The sequence below is a fragment of the Pseudophryne corroboree genome, chromosome 1 (genome assembly GCF_028390025.1).
Source record: "Pseudophryne corroboree isolate aPseCor3 chromosome 1, aPseCor3.hap2, whole genome shotgun sequence".
Taxonomy (NCBI): Eukaryota; Metazoa; Chordata; class Amphibia; order Anura; family Myobatrachidae; genus Pseudophryne; species Pseudophryne corroboree.
In genome coordinates this window covers 936,304,659-936,320,673 of record NC_086444.1, presented here as the reverse complement: position 1 = coordinate 936,320,673, position 16,015 = coordinate 936,304,659, and the positions used below count along the sequence as shown (strand labels likewise).

At 43.4% G+C, this 16,015-nt stretch overlaps 1 pseudogene; it reads left to right on the top strand.

The window, feature by feature from the left end:
* The first annotated feature begins 15,286 nt into the window (after positions 1-15,286).
* Positions 15,287-15,405, top strand: LOC134951619 (5S ribosomal RNA; annotated as a pseudogene).
* Positions 15,406-16,015: the final 610 nt, after the last annotated feature.

Sequence of the window (16,015 nt, the reverse complement as noted above, 5' to 3'; positions counted from 1 at the left end):
TAGGTGTCTCATTGATGTAAGGTAGTGTCAAAGTCAGAAAAATATCACGATGCACACTGCCATATTTGCACCTCATACAGGTCCGCGCTGCGCATGCGTGCGCTCTCCCGTGCGTGCGCATACTCGCTGTTGCGGGCACCCGCGGGCGCGCAGTATGTGCATTTACGGTAGAGTTCATGTGTTCGTAGCGTGCGACTCAATCGTTACATATTTTCACTATATAATGTATTTTGTAGATTATGGTCCCTTTGATAGAATCTGAAAGTTTAGTTAATGTAGCATGTTCATGGACAGAGAAATCCCTCTTTGTTTGATACGAAGGGTCAGACAGGAGTAATACGGTGGTGTTTAGTATCCATCGGAAGAGTATTTAATTAGCAATATTCCGGTGTTGGTTTGAAGCGAATTAATCGCTCGTGCGAATAGTTATGGACATAAGAAGTTTATGTCCATTTACTATTATTTGCACTTACTTATCCATGCGGCGGGAAACCTAGTTTCCCACCCACCTGAGCAGTTGGAAATCGTCACAGCCCACCTGTATGAATCAACCTATGACCTTTTGTTATAATGCGGGGAGGAATTCCTGTGTCCAATGAACAATGAGATTGTAGGGACCATTGAATTGTATTGTGTGTGGGGCATAAATAGACAAGCTGATCACATCCAGCTCTCACTCTTCAACGGTTCTCATTGCTGAAAATCGGGAGCTGGATGTCCAGAGGCGCATGCGATCGTTCCCTTTGTGCGTAAGTTTTCTCCGCAATCATATTGTCTTTCTTGTTATTATGGGCCATATCTCTCTCTCTCTCTCTTCTCTTTCTCTCGTATTCTCTTAAACGTAATAGTATTGTATTGTATTTCATGTGTAGTTACCTGGTTAGTTAGTCTATGTTATATTGTAGTGTGTGACTTGTATTGTATTATTCTTTTTGCAAGTATAACATTCATATAAGGCGTTAGACCCTAAGCCCGGTAGTTGTGTATTTATTATAGTGTTAAGTATTCACAGAGCGTCGGTGACGCTCAAACAGCTTTTAAGTTAATAAGGTTACACTGTGTTGCATCTACACCCTATCTCTACACTAAGGTTTTACTGCATATTACATTGTTTTTGGTTTAGATATAAAGGTTTAACATTGTGAGCGTCTGCGCCGCTCGTGATCTCCTCGTGGTCTCGAGCGTCCGCTACGCTGATAGCGTAGCATTACGGTAGTCGCTCACCTATAAGTGTGCCCGATACCAACAGCGTATTCTCGCGAGCGTTTGTGTCGCTCGAGCGGCCCGCTCCCGATACAGCGTCCGCTACGCTATAGCGAACCATTATGTTAGTCGGCAGCCAATAGCGTGCCTGCCTGTGATCTCTTGGCCGTGAGCGAACGTGACGCTTGAGCGTCTCGACCTCGGCTAAGCGATCGCTACGCAACGTGCGTACCCTTACGGTACTCCATACGTAAACAGCGTACAGTGTTCTTAGGCCTCTTAAAGGGTTTTAAATAAGATAAATATTTAGCTTTATCAATTGGCGGCTCGTCCTGTCCTTCACATATCTCTGCTAGGTAATCTCAGCAGACATTATCCATCAGCAAAGGGCGGGAGATCATATTCTTCGCAGTGCTGACGGGATAAGCGTCTGCTTCGCTTAGTAAAGGGTGCTGAAGGAATCCGGAACCGGAGGTAAGAACAACACACTAGTGTCTTTTAAAACTGTTTATTTCTGTCTTGCGTACACACGCACATATCTGCATTTCTTTTTCATTCGTGTATTTTCATATCACTCTCCTGTTTGCCATTTTATAATTGATAAAACGTGCTAAGAGAGATTTGTCGCTATTTCATAGTTAAAGTGTAAAAGTAATGCGTTAAGGGATAAAGTGTAAAGCACACACGCAGCTCTACCTAAAGGTACAAGGAGAGATTGGTGTGGGGTTCAGTAGAGGATCGAGGATCATCTACATTGATAAACGTGTTCGTTATGTTACGGTGGACATTGGTTTTGTGTACACGTGTCTCTAACAAAGGGCTGAGACTCGCGTATGCAAAGGCCGACGCACGCAGCGTAAATTACGCAACGGAGCGTCTGGGTACGCCCACGTAACTCAAGTCACACGATAGTGTTGATTTTCAACAGGCGATAAATAGCGCAACAGGCGATAAATAGCGCAACAGGCGATAAATAGCGCAAATCTATTTTAAATCCGAAATTTAAATTAACAGATCCTTCTCCAAATTTACAACACATCTGGTCTAAAGAAAAATTTCTGCGCAGAAATAGAAATAGAAACAAAAGTGTACATGTGATGAGTGAGTGTTTTTAAGTTTTACAATTTTGGGGATTGAACCACAGAAATCATCGAGTTCTCGTGAAATTACATACGTGTAAGTGACATGCACGGTGGCTAGGGAGGCATCCCTTGTTAAACATATAAAGAGCATTAGAGTGTAGCAGACCAGGAGGTCATACTGTAACAGACCAGGAGGTCGCATAACAGACCAGGAGGTCCAGGTACAGCAGACAAGGAAGTCCGCTATAGAGTCAAGTAGCCCAACACCAAGAAGGGTTGGAGCGTAACCCATATAGGCCATAAAGCTCAGGCTGAAGGAATTCGCAGCTGCTGAATGTCGATTCCACTGGTCGCTCCGTACATAAGATTAGTTGCTTATGTACTGAACGATTGTGCCGCACGTAATTGTGTGCATTAGTTAGTCTGACCAGTACCATTTGTGTACGAACCCGGTCATAAACACTATTTGTACATTCTGACGTGATTTGTGTAATTTTTTATTTTTAAAAGGGAAGTTCGCTGGTCACTCAGGAATTATCCAACAACCCCACAGTTACTGGAAAGGGTTAATGCTCTGAGGATCACACCCACATGTTCCAGTAAACGAAGGTTCATAGGGGCCCTGGGTCGAGTACGCCAGCACTATATCAGTGTGTGGGCGTATTGGTCGGCGTGGGCGAGTGAGTGGGGTGCTCGGTAAACCACCACCGTCAACCTATCGTGAATATTTTGGTTTTTTGTAAGGGTTCGCTGAAGACCCTGATATAAAGGTCAGAGGTAGAGCAAGCAACACCTGCAAATTATGGGGGCCAGTTGTTCAGGAAGGGGGCGATCAACCTCGGTTCGGGTTGATTCTATAAACCGACCAATCGGGTCGGCAAGGTACGTAATGTGTGAAAAATACGGCTCACACAGAAGTTTTATGTGATGAATGGGAGAGAATGACAATGCATGACGGGGAGAAATTCCCAAGAGTAGGTAGCTTCAGCCCAGAAGTGTTAATGAATTTAAGGAGGAGGATATGTCTCATTAAATCAACAAAGAGACGAATCCAACATTATGATTATTTGCAGCTATGGCAACAGGAGGGTGAAATACAGAGAGGATTGGCTCTGGCGGCGGGATCTAATCCTATCAAGAAACTGATAGCCACGGCCCCGCCGCCACCATACATATCAGGAGAGAAATTGGTTGCGGAGAATGACGCATCAGGGGGTAACAAACAGGCACTTAGCAACTGTATAAATGTTAAGGATAATGTTAATAAGTTAACCAATGCAAGTATTAACCCGTGCAAGTTGTACCCTGTTTTGAACTTTCCCCAGGAGTGTGATCAAGAGGACGAATCGGCAACAATATCGGCTCTCTCTAGCAGCCACCATATCAGAAACAACAGTAGGCACGGCCCAACCCATAAGATTAGTAACAAAGCCCCCTAGCGGAGGGACAGGTGAGGTCGTATCAACGGGTAAGTACGGCACCATACACTATGTTGAAACCATTTCACCACAGACTGTAGAATCTACACAGAATGATGTTGTTAAACTTGCTCCCGTGAGGGTAATAGCAGTTCCAAATGGGAAAACGGACACTACAGGAGTCACTCCTATCAGGAACATTGCCATGTACAGCCCGTTTTCCCGAATGGAATTAAGAACCATAGTGTCTGAATTCCCTGATCCTAGAAAAGACTTAGTTGCTAGCCAGAAATACATCAGAGACCTAGGGAACACTTTAGAGCCCAATAACAAAGACTGGCAGATATTGCTGAGGGCATGTTTACCCTCCAATGTCGACGCAGCTCAATTTTTAGCTGACTGTGGACTGGATCAGGATGTACCTCTTACAGATGTGTACAACAAAGATAATGTAAAAAGGATAAATTTACAGTTAAAGGAGTATTTCCCAGCTGTAGCCAAATGGAATAGAATTTTTTCCATTAAACAAAAAGAGTCAGAAACAGCCGCTGATTATTTTCACCGGGCATTATTAGAAATGGCAAAATACACTGGCATAGAGGACATTAGGACCAATGCAAATCATCAAGAAGTAGCAGTATCTGTGCTAATGGATGGTTTAAAAGAAGCATTAAAGACAAGGGTACAGACCACGCAACCATGTTGGCGAGGTCTGTCAGTGGCTACTTTGAGAGAGGCTGCTATTGATCACGACCGGAATATCACCAGACACAGGGAGTCACAAGGTGATAAGTTAATGACCATAAGTATACAGGCCCTGACCACAAAGCAGCCTTTGTATAGATCACCAAACCCTGTGGGTAAGTCAAATGTGGTAACATGTTATTTTTGTCATAAACAGGGACACATAGCACGAGACTGTAGAGCGAAAAATTCACAAAGATCATACCAACCCCCTAGATAACGACATGACACACGAAATTGGGATCAGGGTCCACAGAGACGAAGTTATGAGCCACATACAGGGGAAACAAAAAGATATCCCCCAACAGGAGACTGGCAAACTCCTGGCAGTTCCCATTTAACCCCTTCACAAGTAGTTGCTGCCAGCGGGATTCAGGGAGGTCACCATACCCAATAGGGGTGTGGCCATACCTGGAATCTGCAGCCAGTAAAATTGATTGCAAATCTTGGAAGTGAACCCGAAATTGCAATCAATGTAGCTGGTAAATCATTAAACTTTCTTGTAGATACAGGGGCGGCCAAATCAGTGATAAATTCGACAGTGGGCATGAGAACCACTGGTAAGACAATTCCAGCCATAGGGGTAACGGGAGTAGTCCAGCACTACCCTGTTAGCAAACCAGACGAGATTACAGTAGGGCCTTTACATACCAAGCATTCCTTTTTGCTGGCTGCATCGGCACCGACTAATCTCCTGGGAAGAGACTTATTGTGTAAAATGGGGTGCGTCATTTATTGTACTCCTGAAGGTGTATTCTTGGACATACCTGAGAATCACGCTCAGGAAGTGCGAGACATGTTAGACTCCCCATCAAAATTAATGTCACATACCATTATGACAAATAGGACTCCATCCCAAGTAGAAGAAATGACATCCCAGATACCAGAGTCACTTTGGACTAAAGATGGACAGGACACTGGATTAATGGCAAACGTAGCTCCGGTAGTTGTACAAGTAAAAGATGGTAGGATAGCTCCAAAAATCCCACAGTACCCTCTGAAGCCAGAGGTGGAGTTAGGAGTTTATCCCGTAATAGAGCGCTTGCTACAACAGGGCATTCTGGTAAGAACGTCCAGCACTGCCAATAGTCCCATCTTCCCTGTGAAAAAGAGTGGGGGGAGGGGTTACCGGCTAGTGCAGGATCTAAGGGGGATTAACAAAATAGTTGAGAGTCAGTTCCCCGTAGTGCCAAATCCAGCTGTCATCCTTATGCAAATCCCTCCCACTGCGAAATTTTTCACTGTTATTGACCTCTGCTCCGCTTTCTTTTCGGTACCTTTGCACCCTGACAGCCAATACTTGTTTGCATTCACATACAGAGGAGTCCAATACACATGGACTCGATTACCACAAGGTTTCATAGACAGTCCAAGTATATTTTCCCAGGCTTTGCATGATTGTTTACAGTCTTTCCAACCAGAGAGTGGATCAGTATTGATACAGTACGTGGATGATTTACTACTGTGTTCTGATTCATTGGAAGCATCCCTGAAGGATACGAAACAGCTCCTGTTTCATCTTTCAGACACAGGACACAAGGTTTCCAAAGACAAGTTGCAATTATGCCAAACTAAGGTAAAATATTTGGGACACTGTCTAACACAAGGACTGAGACACCTGACCGCTGATAGAATTCAAGCAATTAGAGACATGACTCTGCCACAAACCCAGCAACAGATCAGAACATTTTTAGGAATGTGTGGGTATTGCCATAACTGGATCCCAGGGTTTTCCATTCTAGCGTTACCTTTGCAGGAGATGGTCTCCTCAAACAAACCTGATCGGATTTCGCATACAGACGAGTCCGAGATGGCATTTGAGAGACTTAAACAGTGCCTAACGCAGGCACCAGCATTAGGTATGCCAGACTATGGGAAACCCTTTGAGCTGTACGGAACAGAAAGTGCTGGTTGCGCGGCAGGCGTCTTAACCCAAAAGCACGGTGATGCCAGCAGGCCAGTAGCATACTACAGCGCTCAGCTAGATACGGTAGCGCGATCCCTCCCCACATGCTTGCGAAGCGTTGCTGCGATAGCATTGCTAGTAACGAAAAGCGAAGATGTAGTGCTAGGTCACAACCTCACAATTCATACACCACATGCAGTGTCAGCCTTGCTAAATTCTGCCCAAACCAGGCACGTCTCATCAGCGCGGTTTACAAGATGGGAATTGGCACTAATGGCCCCCGTAAACATCACCATAAGGAGATGCAGTGCATTAAATCCTGCAACATATCTCCCAGGTGTGCCTGGACAGGCACAAAGGGTGGAGGATGAGAGTGGTGGGGAAGGAGAATTTAATACAAAGGAGGACACACATGATTGTATGGAATATTTGACCCAAAATTTTACCGCAAGGCCTGACATCAGTGACAATCCACTGGAAGATGTAGATCTAACTTTCTACACGGACGGTAGTTGTCACAGACAGTCAGACTCGGGAGACTTGTGTACTGGATACGCAGTCGTAGATGACCAAGGCACCATAGAAGCGGAACCGCTAGGCCCACCTCACTCAGCCCAGGTTTCTGAACTGGTCGCCCTAACCAGAGCATGTGAATTGGCTAAGGGCAAATCAGCCAATATCTACACCGACTCTAGATACGCATTCGGGGTAGTCCATGATTTCGGAGCCCTATGGCGCCTCAGAAATTTCATGACGGCAGCTGGTACACCGGTAGCGCATGCAGCTCACATCAAAAGGCTTCTAACAGCGATACAGGAACCCGACAGAGTGGCTGTTATCAAGTGTAAAGCACACACATATAGCCAAGACCCAGTATCACTTGGTAACAGCCGAGCAGACGAAGCAGCTAAGTCAGCAGCTGGTACCCCCAGACAGACAGATACCACACAACTGATGGTATTTAATACCATCAACACACAGAAGTTGTGTGAGATGCAAAATTTGTGTTCCACACAGGAAAAGGCAGTCTGGAAGGCAAAGGGATATGGCCAGGAGTCCTCAGGACTCTGGACGGATGGACAAGGTAAACCGGTGGCCCCCAGAGCATATCTCCCTTGTTTAGCTGAGGCAGCTCACGGGCTGACTCATCTGGGCAAGGAAGGAATGTGCAAGTTGGTAAGAGCATATTGGTGCGCCCCAGGATTTTCATCTCATGCAAGTAAGAGAGCAATGTCATGCCTTACATGCTTGAGAAAGAATATCGGAAAGGCAATACCAACAGAACCATCTCATATCCCACCTACAGGCGGTCCTTTTCAGGTAATACAGATTGACTTTATTCAATTACCCCCTTGTCGAAATTTGAAATATGTACTTGTTTGTATAGATGTGTTCTCAAATTGGGTCGAAGCATTTCCTGCGGCCACAAATACCGCTATGTTTACTGCTAAGAAAATTGTGCAGGAATTTGTATGTAGATATGGTATCCCTAGAATAATTGAAAGTGATAGGGGTACCCATTTTACAGGTGATGTCTTTCAAGGAATGTGTAAGTTGATGGGAATTGATAGTAAGCTGCACACTCCATACCGTCCACAGGCGAGTGCGAAGGTGGAAAGAGTGAACAGCACTATTAAAAATAAACTGAGCAAAGTTATGGCAGAAACAGGATTGACATGGCCAGAAGCTTTACCCATTGTACTGTACAGCATCAGAACCACTCCCAGGTCCCCTCTTAATCTGTCTCCTTTTGAAATCTTGTTTGGTCGACAACCGCATGTTATGATTAACCCTCAGGATGATTTGAAGTGTAACAATGAAGTGACTGTAAAGTACTTGGTTAATATGAGTAAACAGCTAAGGAATCAAAATGATAATTTGAAGTTGGTGATTCCTGATTTACCAGATAGTAATTGTCATGACATTGAACCTGGGGATTATGTAATGATACAGAATTTTCTACGCTCAGGTTGCCTTATTGACAGATGGGAAGGACCATACCAAGTCTTATTGACTAGCACTACAGCTTTGAAAGTTGCCGAGAGAGAGACTTGGGTTCATTCGTCCCATTGTAAGAAGGTTGCTGATCCAGAGAGGTCCCGTGATAAGGAACAGACGGTAGAGGAAGTTGTATCACTGGAGTGTCTGTTCCAGGAGGACTGAGGCGGGACCTGAGCATCGAGAATCACAAGATCAAAAGCAGTTGTCGATTCCCTGTTTCCCTTTTATTGTTTTTCTCCACTTCCCATCCCCTCTCCCTCAAATCATTTTTCCCCCTTCTCATTCTTCTTCGTTTCCTCCTATAAGATGGACTTGCCTCAAGAGACTGTGATCCGGATCTTCCTGTTGACCATGATGTTGACCAGAGCAGTCTGTTCCGGCGAGAGTACCATGGAGGTCGAGAGAGGTTCTGGAATGGGTTCTGATGACAGAGATGGAGGCGTAGTTTTCCGAGAACAACATAATCAACAAGCAAAGGCGAGTATCAGAAAACGATCCGATAACATAGACCATAGAAGGAATTGTGAAGGATTGTTAGCTGAAGAAAACTGTATCTGTAGGCTCTGTGACAATGTGGTTGAGGATGGATGCATCAAGAAATGCCAATCCAGTTTTAATACCCACATGGACCGGCACCCCTTGAGTGACTATCACTCCTTAGTGGGTAGTGTGTTAAATCAAACAGATTGTTGGGTATGCTCTCAAGTACCTCAAGGTCATAGCAAATCAGGACTAGTACCATTTCCTTTAACGATAGGGGAGGTACTTGAGCTAAGTGGTGGGAGGCCGGTGGACAGGAGGTTTAATATCTCCAGTCCTCCTAATTTGAAGCTCCACCAATATCATGTGGATAGATCCCTAATATGTTTTAACATTTCCAATCCCCGAAAGCCGGGAAATTGGGAAGTGTCATGGAGTAACCAAACCATGACCTTTTCATATAGAGCAGATAGAATGCCTACAGATACAGAACTTATACGCCACATAGCCAGTAGAGGAAAATATTTCCGATATAGGTATACCCTAGGAAGTAGGATTACGAGAGTTGGAGAGGTATCACCAGGATACTGTGCACATATCGTACAAGCTGATACGTGTACTAGACAGATGGGAGAATTAGGGTTAGGAGATTTCACATGGAAGATATGTAATATGGTTATGTCCTACTCCGTCCCATATGTTCTCCCCGATGATGCATATTTCATATGCGGGAGGAAGGCGTATAAGTGGCTTGCCCCAAACTCTGAAGGATTGTGTTATATTGGAAAAGTACTGCCTGAAGTAATGACTGTATCACATGCCAAAATGAAAGATATACTCCGTGTTGCCCAAGCTCCTTATACTCACACCCACTACGAGCACGTAGTTAAACGGCACCTGATAGAAAGAACAGAGCATCCGACCTCTGACATGATCCATGAATCCACCGGGATTCAGTTTCTAATCGCTTTAGACATCACTCGCACCGCCAGAGGAGTGCTGAATTATAAATACATATCTGCGCTCGCAAATTTGTTAGACAATATCACAGAAATGTATGATGACACGTTTAGGTATACTGGAAGAGAACTTCAAGCTTATAAAACAGAACTAGTTCAGCATAGAATGATTCTCAATTATCTCACGGCAGTGACAGGTGGATATTGTGTCACACTGGCAACGCAGTACGGCGTGAAATGTTGCACATATATTACAAATAGTACCGAGGACCCGGTCGAGGTCATAGACCAAAAGATGGACGATATTCTCCAATTGAAGTGGGAATTTCGCAGTAGACACAATCTCACTCTTGCTGCTGTAGGTAATGAGCTGACTGGTTGGGTGTCATGGTTGAACCCGCGAAATTGGTTCTCTGGTTTAGGAGAATGGGCTCAAGGAGTCATAATGGATGTAGGGAAGTTTCTCCTATGTATCTTAGGTGTTATCATAACGATTGGCTTGATATTTAGATGCGGTCAGGCTTTAATGAAGTGCAAACGTAGTACTAGGATAATGAGTTTAAGGAGTGAGGAAATTGTAATTCCAATGGATTTGATTTATGACCCACATGTAGAAACAATGATGTGATGAAAATGCGATTTCTACGGTCCGTTTCTTTCACCTGTTTTTCCGTTTTCTCCAAGGTAAAAAGACCCACTTGGACGAGGAATTTGATGATCCTGTATACAGACAACTGATGGATTAAAGAAGAAGTTTTGACAACCTTATACACAGATATTTGATGAACTTTGCCATAGACCCCCAGTTTCCCTAGAAATTTTAAAATTACGCTAGCCCAACACTTTTGTAAGTCTATGGACATTGACAAAGCTTTTTGCCCACACGCCTTTTGGCAAAAGCACAAAGAAGACTGCATTCAACAGACACCGAACAAGACTTCAACCGACAAATGTTCATTAACCTGACATAGAATACCACTGCATTTACCGTAATTATGTCTTTTCTTCATCTCTACAACCTTCAGGTAATTACACACATAGTCGATAGGGAATACAGGCACAGATATCAGCAATCACATATTCCCCCATTCATGTATCATCAACTAAAATGTGCTCCCCATTTTGTTACAACCACAGCCGAAAAGAGCTCGGTAAAGTTTGACAGCCCATCCACAGACCCGTACCACGGGATAAGAAGGAATTCAAATGTATACTTCGCAATACCTCGAAGCTTGATTTAAAACACGTACGGCACGATGATACATGACCCCCCAAACACGGATTCATACACACATACTTCTGCTATCTCACTAGGTCATACCCTTTTCCTACCTTCTCCTCTCCTCCCCTACCCAACCATGTAAATGTATTAACCCCTGACATATATTTTTCTCGTTTTGAAATGTTTTAGGAAGTGGCAGTTATTGTTGACTGCCAAAGGGTGGACTGTCAAAGTCAGAACAATATCACGATGCACACTGCCATATTTGCACCTCATACAGGTCCGCGCTGCGCATGCGTGCGCTCTCCCGTGCGTGCGCATACTCGCTGTTGCGGGCACCCGCGGGCGCGCAGTATGTGCATTTACGGTAGAGTTCATGTGTTCGTAGCGTGCGACTCAATCGTTACATATTTTCACTATATAATGTATTTTGTAGATTATGGTCCCTTTGATAGAATCTGAAAGTTTAGTTAATGTAGCATGTTCATGGACAGAGAAATCCCTCTTTGTTTGATACGAAGGGTCAGACAGGAGTAATACAGTGGTGTTTAGTATCCATCGGAAGAGTATTTAATTAGCAATATTCCGGTGTTGGTTTGAAGCGAATTAATCGCTTGTGCGAATAGTTATGGACATAAGAAGTTTATGTCCATTTACTATTATTTGCACTTACTTATCCATGCGGCGGGAAACCTAGTTTCCCACCCACCTGAGCAGTTGGAAATCGTCACAGCCCACCTGTATGAATCAACCTATGACCTTTTGTTATAATGCGGGGAGGAATTCCTGTGTCCAATGAACAATGAGATTGTAGGGACCATTGAATTGTATTGTGTGTGGGGCATAAATAGACAAGCCGATCACATCCAGCTCTCACTCTTCAACGGTTCTCATTGCTGAAAATCGGGAGCTGGATGTCCAGAGGCGCATGCGATCGTTCCCTTTGTGCGTAAGTTTTCTCCGCAATCATATTGTCTTTCTTGTTATTATGGGCCATATCTCTCTCTCTCTCTCTCTTCTCTTTCTCTCGTATTCTCTTAAACGTAATAGTATTGTATTGTATTTCATGTGTAGTTACCTGGTTAGTTAGTCTGTTATATTGTAGTGTGTGACTTGTATTGTATTATTCTTTTTGCAAGTATAACATTCATATAAGGCGTTAGACCCTAAGCCCGGTAGTTGTGTATTTATTATAGTGTTAAGTATTCACAGAGCGTCGGTGACGCTCAAACAGCTTTTAAGTTAATAAGGTTACACTGTGTTGCATCTACACCCTATCTCTACACTAAGGTTTTACTGCATATTACATTGTTTTTGGTTTAGATATAAAGGTTTAACATTGTGAGCGTCTGCGCCGCTCGTGATCTCCTCGTGGTCTCGAGCGTCCGCTACGCTGATAGCGTAGCATTACGGTAGTCGCTCACCTATAAGTGTGCCCGATACCAACAGCGTATTCTCGCGAGCGTTTGTGTCGCTCGAGCGGCCCGCTCCCGATACAGCGTCCGCTACGCTATAGCGAACCATTATGTTAGTCGGCAGCCAATAGCGTGCCTGCCTGTGATCTCTTGGCCGTGAGCGAACGTGACGCTTGAGCGTCTCGACCCCGGCTAAGCGATCGCTACGCAACGTGCGTACCCTTACGGTACTCCATACGTAAACAGCGTACAGTGTTCTTAGGCCTCTTAAAGGGTTTTAAATAAGATAAATATTTAGCTTTATCAGTAGAAGCCCTGTATCTTTTTTACTAAAGTGTTTAATTAGTATAGTGGGGTACTCACGGAGCGATCACTGCTTAAAATCTAAGCAATCTGACTAGATTGCATAGATTTTAAGCAGTGTGTACCCCTCACAGCGATAGCGATGCACAGCCCCGCGCATTGCTATCGCTGGTGCTAGATTGGCCTGCAGGCCAATCTAGCAGGCCGCTCACTTCACCCGCTGGGTGAATGAGCGGCCCCTCCCGCTCCCCCCGCACGCTCAGCACACATTGCGCTGTGCTGAGCGGGGAGAGAGATGTGTGCTGAGCGGTTCACTCAGCACACATCTCTCCCCACATCTGCCAGGGAATACTGGCCGTAAGAGTTTACGACCAAAAAGTTGGAGATTAGGCTCCCATTTAAAACTATCAAAATTGTTCATTGGTGAGAAGGACAGACCCTTTTCCAATACACGGATTTGTTCTTGTGTCAAAATGTGTGAAGAGAGTGATAATTTTCAAGGTTGAGGTGGTTGGATTAGTTATTTCCTCCTCCTGGATGGATATTGATGATGTTGGGGAGATCTCCATCTTTCTCTTGTGTTTCTTCCTCCTGCCCCACCTTGTTTTTGTTTTGTGGGTTGTCTACGGGTCTTGCCTCTGTTTTGCTCTAAAAAAGAGGCAGTTGAACAGGTGGAATGGAGACTTGTATCTCTTCTCTGATTATAAGGTTCCCTTAGATCTATGTTTGAATTGCTGTAGTCTTCAATGTCTGACGCTTCAATCTCAGAGGATAATGGAGTATTTTCCTGTCTTGCTGGATCTCTTCTGCGTGTTGGGTTTGCCCATTTAAAAATATGGCCTGTTGTGACATCACGTTTACCTCTTGAAAATTTGATTTTCTTGCGTTCTATTATGCTGTCCTCATATGTTTCCAGGTCTTTATTTTACCAAAACAGTTTTGGAAAGTGGTATTCTTTTCCCACTGTTCGAGTTTCTGTCCCAATTTGTCCACTTCCTTAGTGCACTCTTCCAATAGTAAATGATTATGTTTAATCAGGATACTCATCAGTTCCTGAGAACATTTCAAGAGGCATGCTTCCCATTCTTTTCGTAAATTTTCTGTTCACAGTTCAAAGGAAGGGAACAATTTTGGTCACAATCCTCTGGGAGAGATCTTTTGTCTGCAATAGTGTTCTAAACTTATCAGATACCAATCAACTCTGATGTGTCGCTGAGGAATCTTTTTCAAATGGAAAAGGTCATCCTCCCAATTGGCATCAGAGATAGGGTCTGAGAGTTGGATAGGAAAGATATTGTCCAGGTCGTCTATTGGTCTTTTACTCGTTAATTCTGTTTTCAAGCTAAAATTGCTCATGGTAGTTATGATTCGAAGTTAAGGCACAGAGAAGTTGAACGAGACTAAGCAAAGGGTAAGAAAAAAAGGTGTGTTTATTAGAATTTAGTTCTAATTATGGCTGTCTCAGGCCAGAGAGCTGTGCTGGATCCAAGAGCTGAAGAAAAACCTCAGTACTAAAGTAATTCTTGAAAGAAAAATTGTGGGTCCGCACCAGCCCAAAGAGAAAACAATAAGATAATAAATGTATATAAAGAACCAATATAATGACTGTTGATATTAATATGAAACAGTGTTTGGTGGTGCTTCCAATGATTTTGTAGACTAAACTACAAGGAAAAATGTTGTCTGCTGGGTTTGTGCCCTGTTGTTATGTGCAGCATTGGTACTGCTCAGTAATTGGTTAAATTACTAACAGAGCATTATCTTTGTTTATACAGCACTCAGACAGCTCTGAATTTCTAATGCGGCAAAACATCAGCTTGTAAGCTCAAGATTTCAACATTAAGCTGCATCAAGCCCTAACAATTGTTCTAATTCATTTGCCAGCCTTTGTGCTTTGATAGGCTGTAAAATACCTCCATTATCCTTATACTATAACCTATATGTACAAACGGTGACATGAGCAAATTTTTGAGCTCTGTTATACAGTTGACAGGCTGTTAAACTCATTCATCTTCCGTATATTACCATTTGAGAAATGTGAGTATTCTCCACAGTATTGGAGACATTTACTAAGCAGTGATAAGAGTGGAGAAGTTGCCCCATCAACCAATCAGCAGCTCTGTATAATTTTATAGTATGCAAATTATGGATGTTACTTCAGTGCTGATTGGTTGCCATGGGCACTTCTCCACTGGCTCACTTCTCCGCTCTTACCCCTGCTTAGTAAATGTCCCCCTTAATCTCTTATTTTCCAACACTCTCTCATCTGGTTGACAGGCACTCTGGCTCAAGCATTGCGCTTCTCCCACTAGAATATTCTGTCACAACAGAAAGCAGAAGTGTTCCTATATATTTGACACTCTCTCATCTGGTTGATAGTAGCTCTGGGTTCAGGCATTATGCTTTTTCCCAGATAAAAATGTAATATCACAACAGAAAGCAGAAGTGTCATACTTACACACTCTCATCTGGAAAGATAAGAGTCTGGTTCTTTAGAACCTTATCCCGGTCAAGTACAGAAAGCAGAAGTGTTCTTGTATCCTTGAAATAACTGCCCACGGTTAAACTATCCTGAATACCCCCTGATTTTGTTTGATCTCGGAAGCTAAGCAGGTGAGGCCTGGCCAGTACTTGGATGGGATACCATCTGGGAATACTAGGTGCTGTGGGCAATTTTTCCAGGAAACTATCATTCTATAGCTCTGCTTTATAAGCCTATTCTTTGGCTCCAATATTACCAATGCTACAGCTTGTTAACTACTAATGCTACAATGTTATGGCTTGTTAATTAAACCAATAACATCCCAACTACGTAGTGATCAGCAGGAGACCTACAATTTACATTTAGGAAGTCCAAATAAATGTTTTCACCTTTTTTTTTTAACCTTGAACCTTATTTGTTATAAAGGCAATCGAGGTTTTTTTCAAAAAACTTTTTTTCATAATAATCTAAGAAATTGAAAATCAATTTACGGTGCTGAATATTTATGATAATTTTAATTAGGAACTAAATAAAGGTTAAGTTTTATATTTACACCTATACCAAGTAAAGAATTACATATTCATTACTAACTTATTGTCAGGAATCTGCATTCTCCATCGCATCACTTCAGTGAACAGGCGTCTCCTGGCTTCAGTCCTCTGTTTTCAGAGTATTCCCTGTGAATTGGACCTGTGGAACTACAGGTCCCAGTTCCGTCCCAGTCTTCAGTCTCCTGCAGCCTACAGCTCACTGTGCTCCACTCAACCAGTATTATCATTCGGTAACTACTGGTTTCAGCC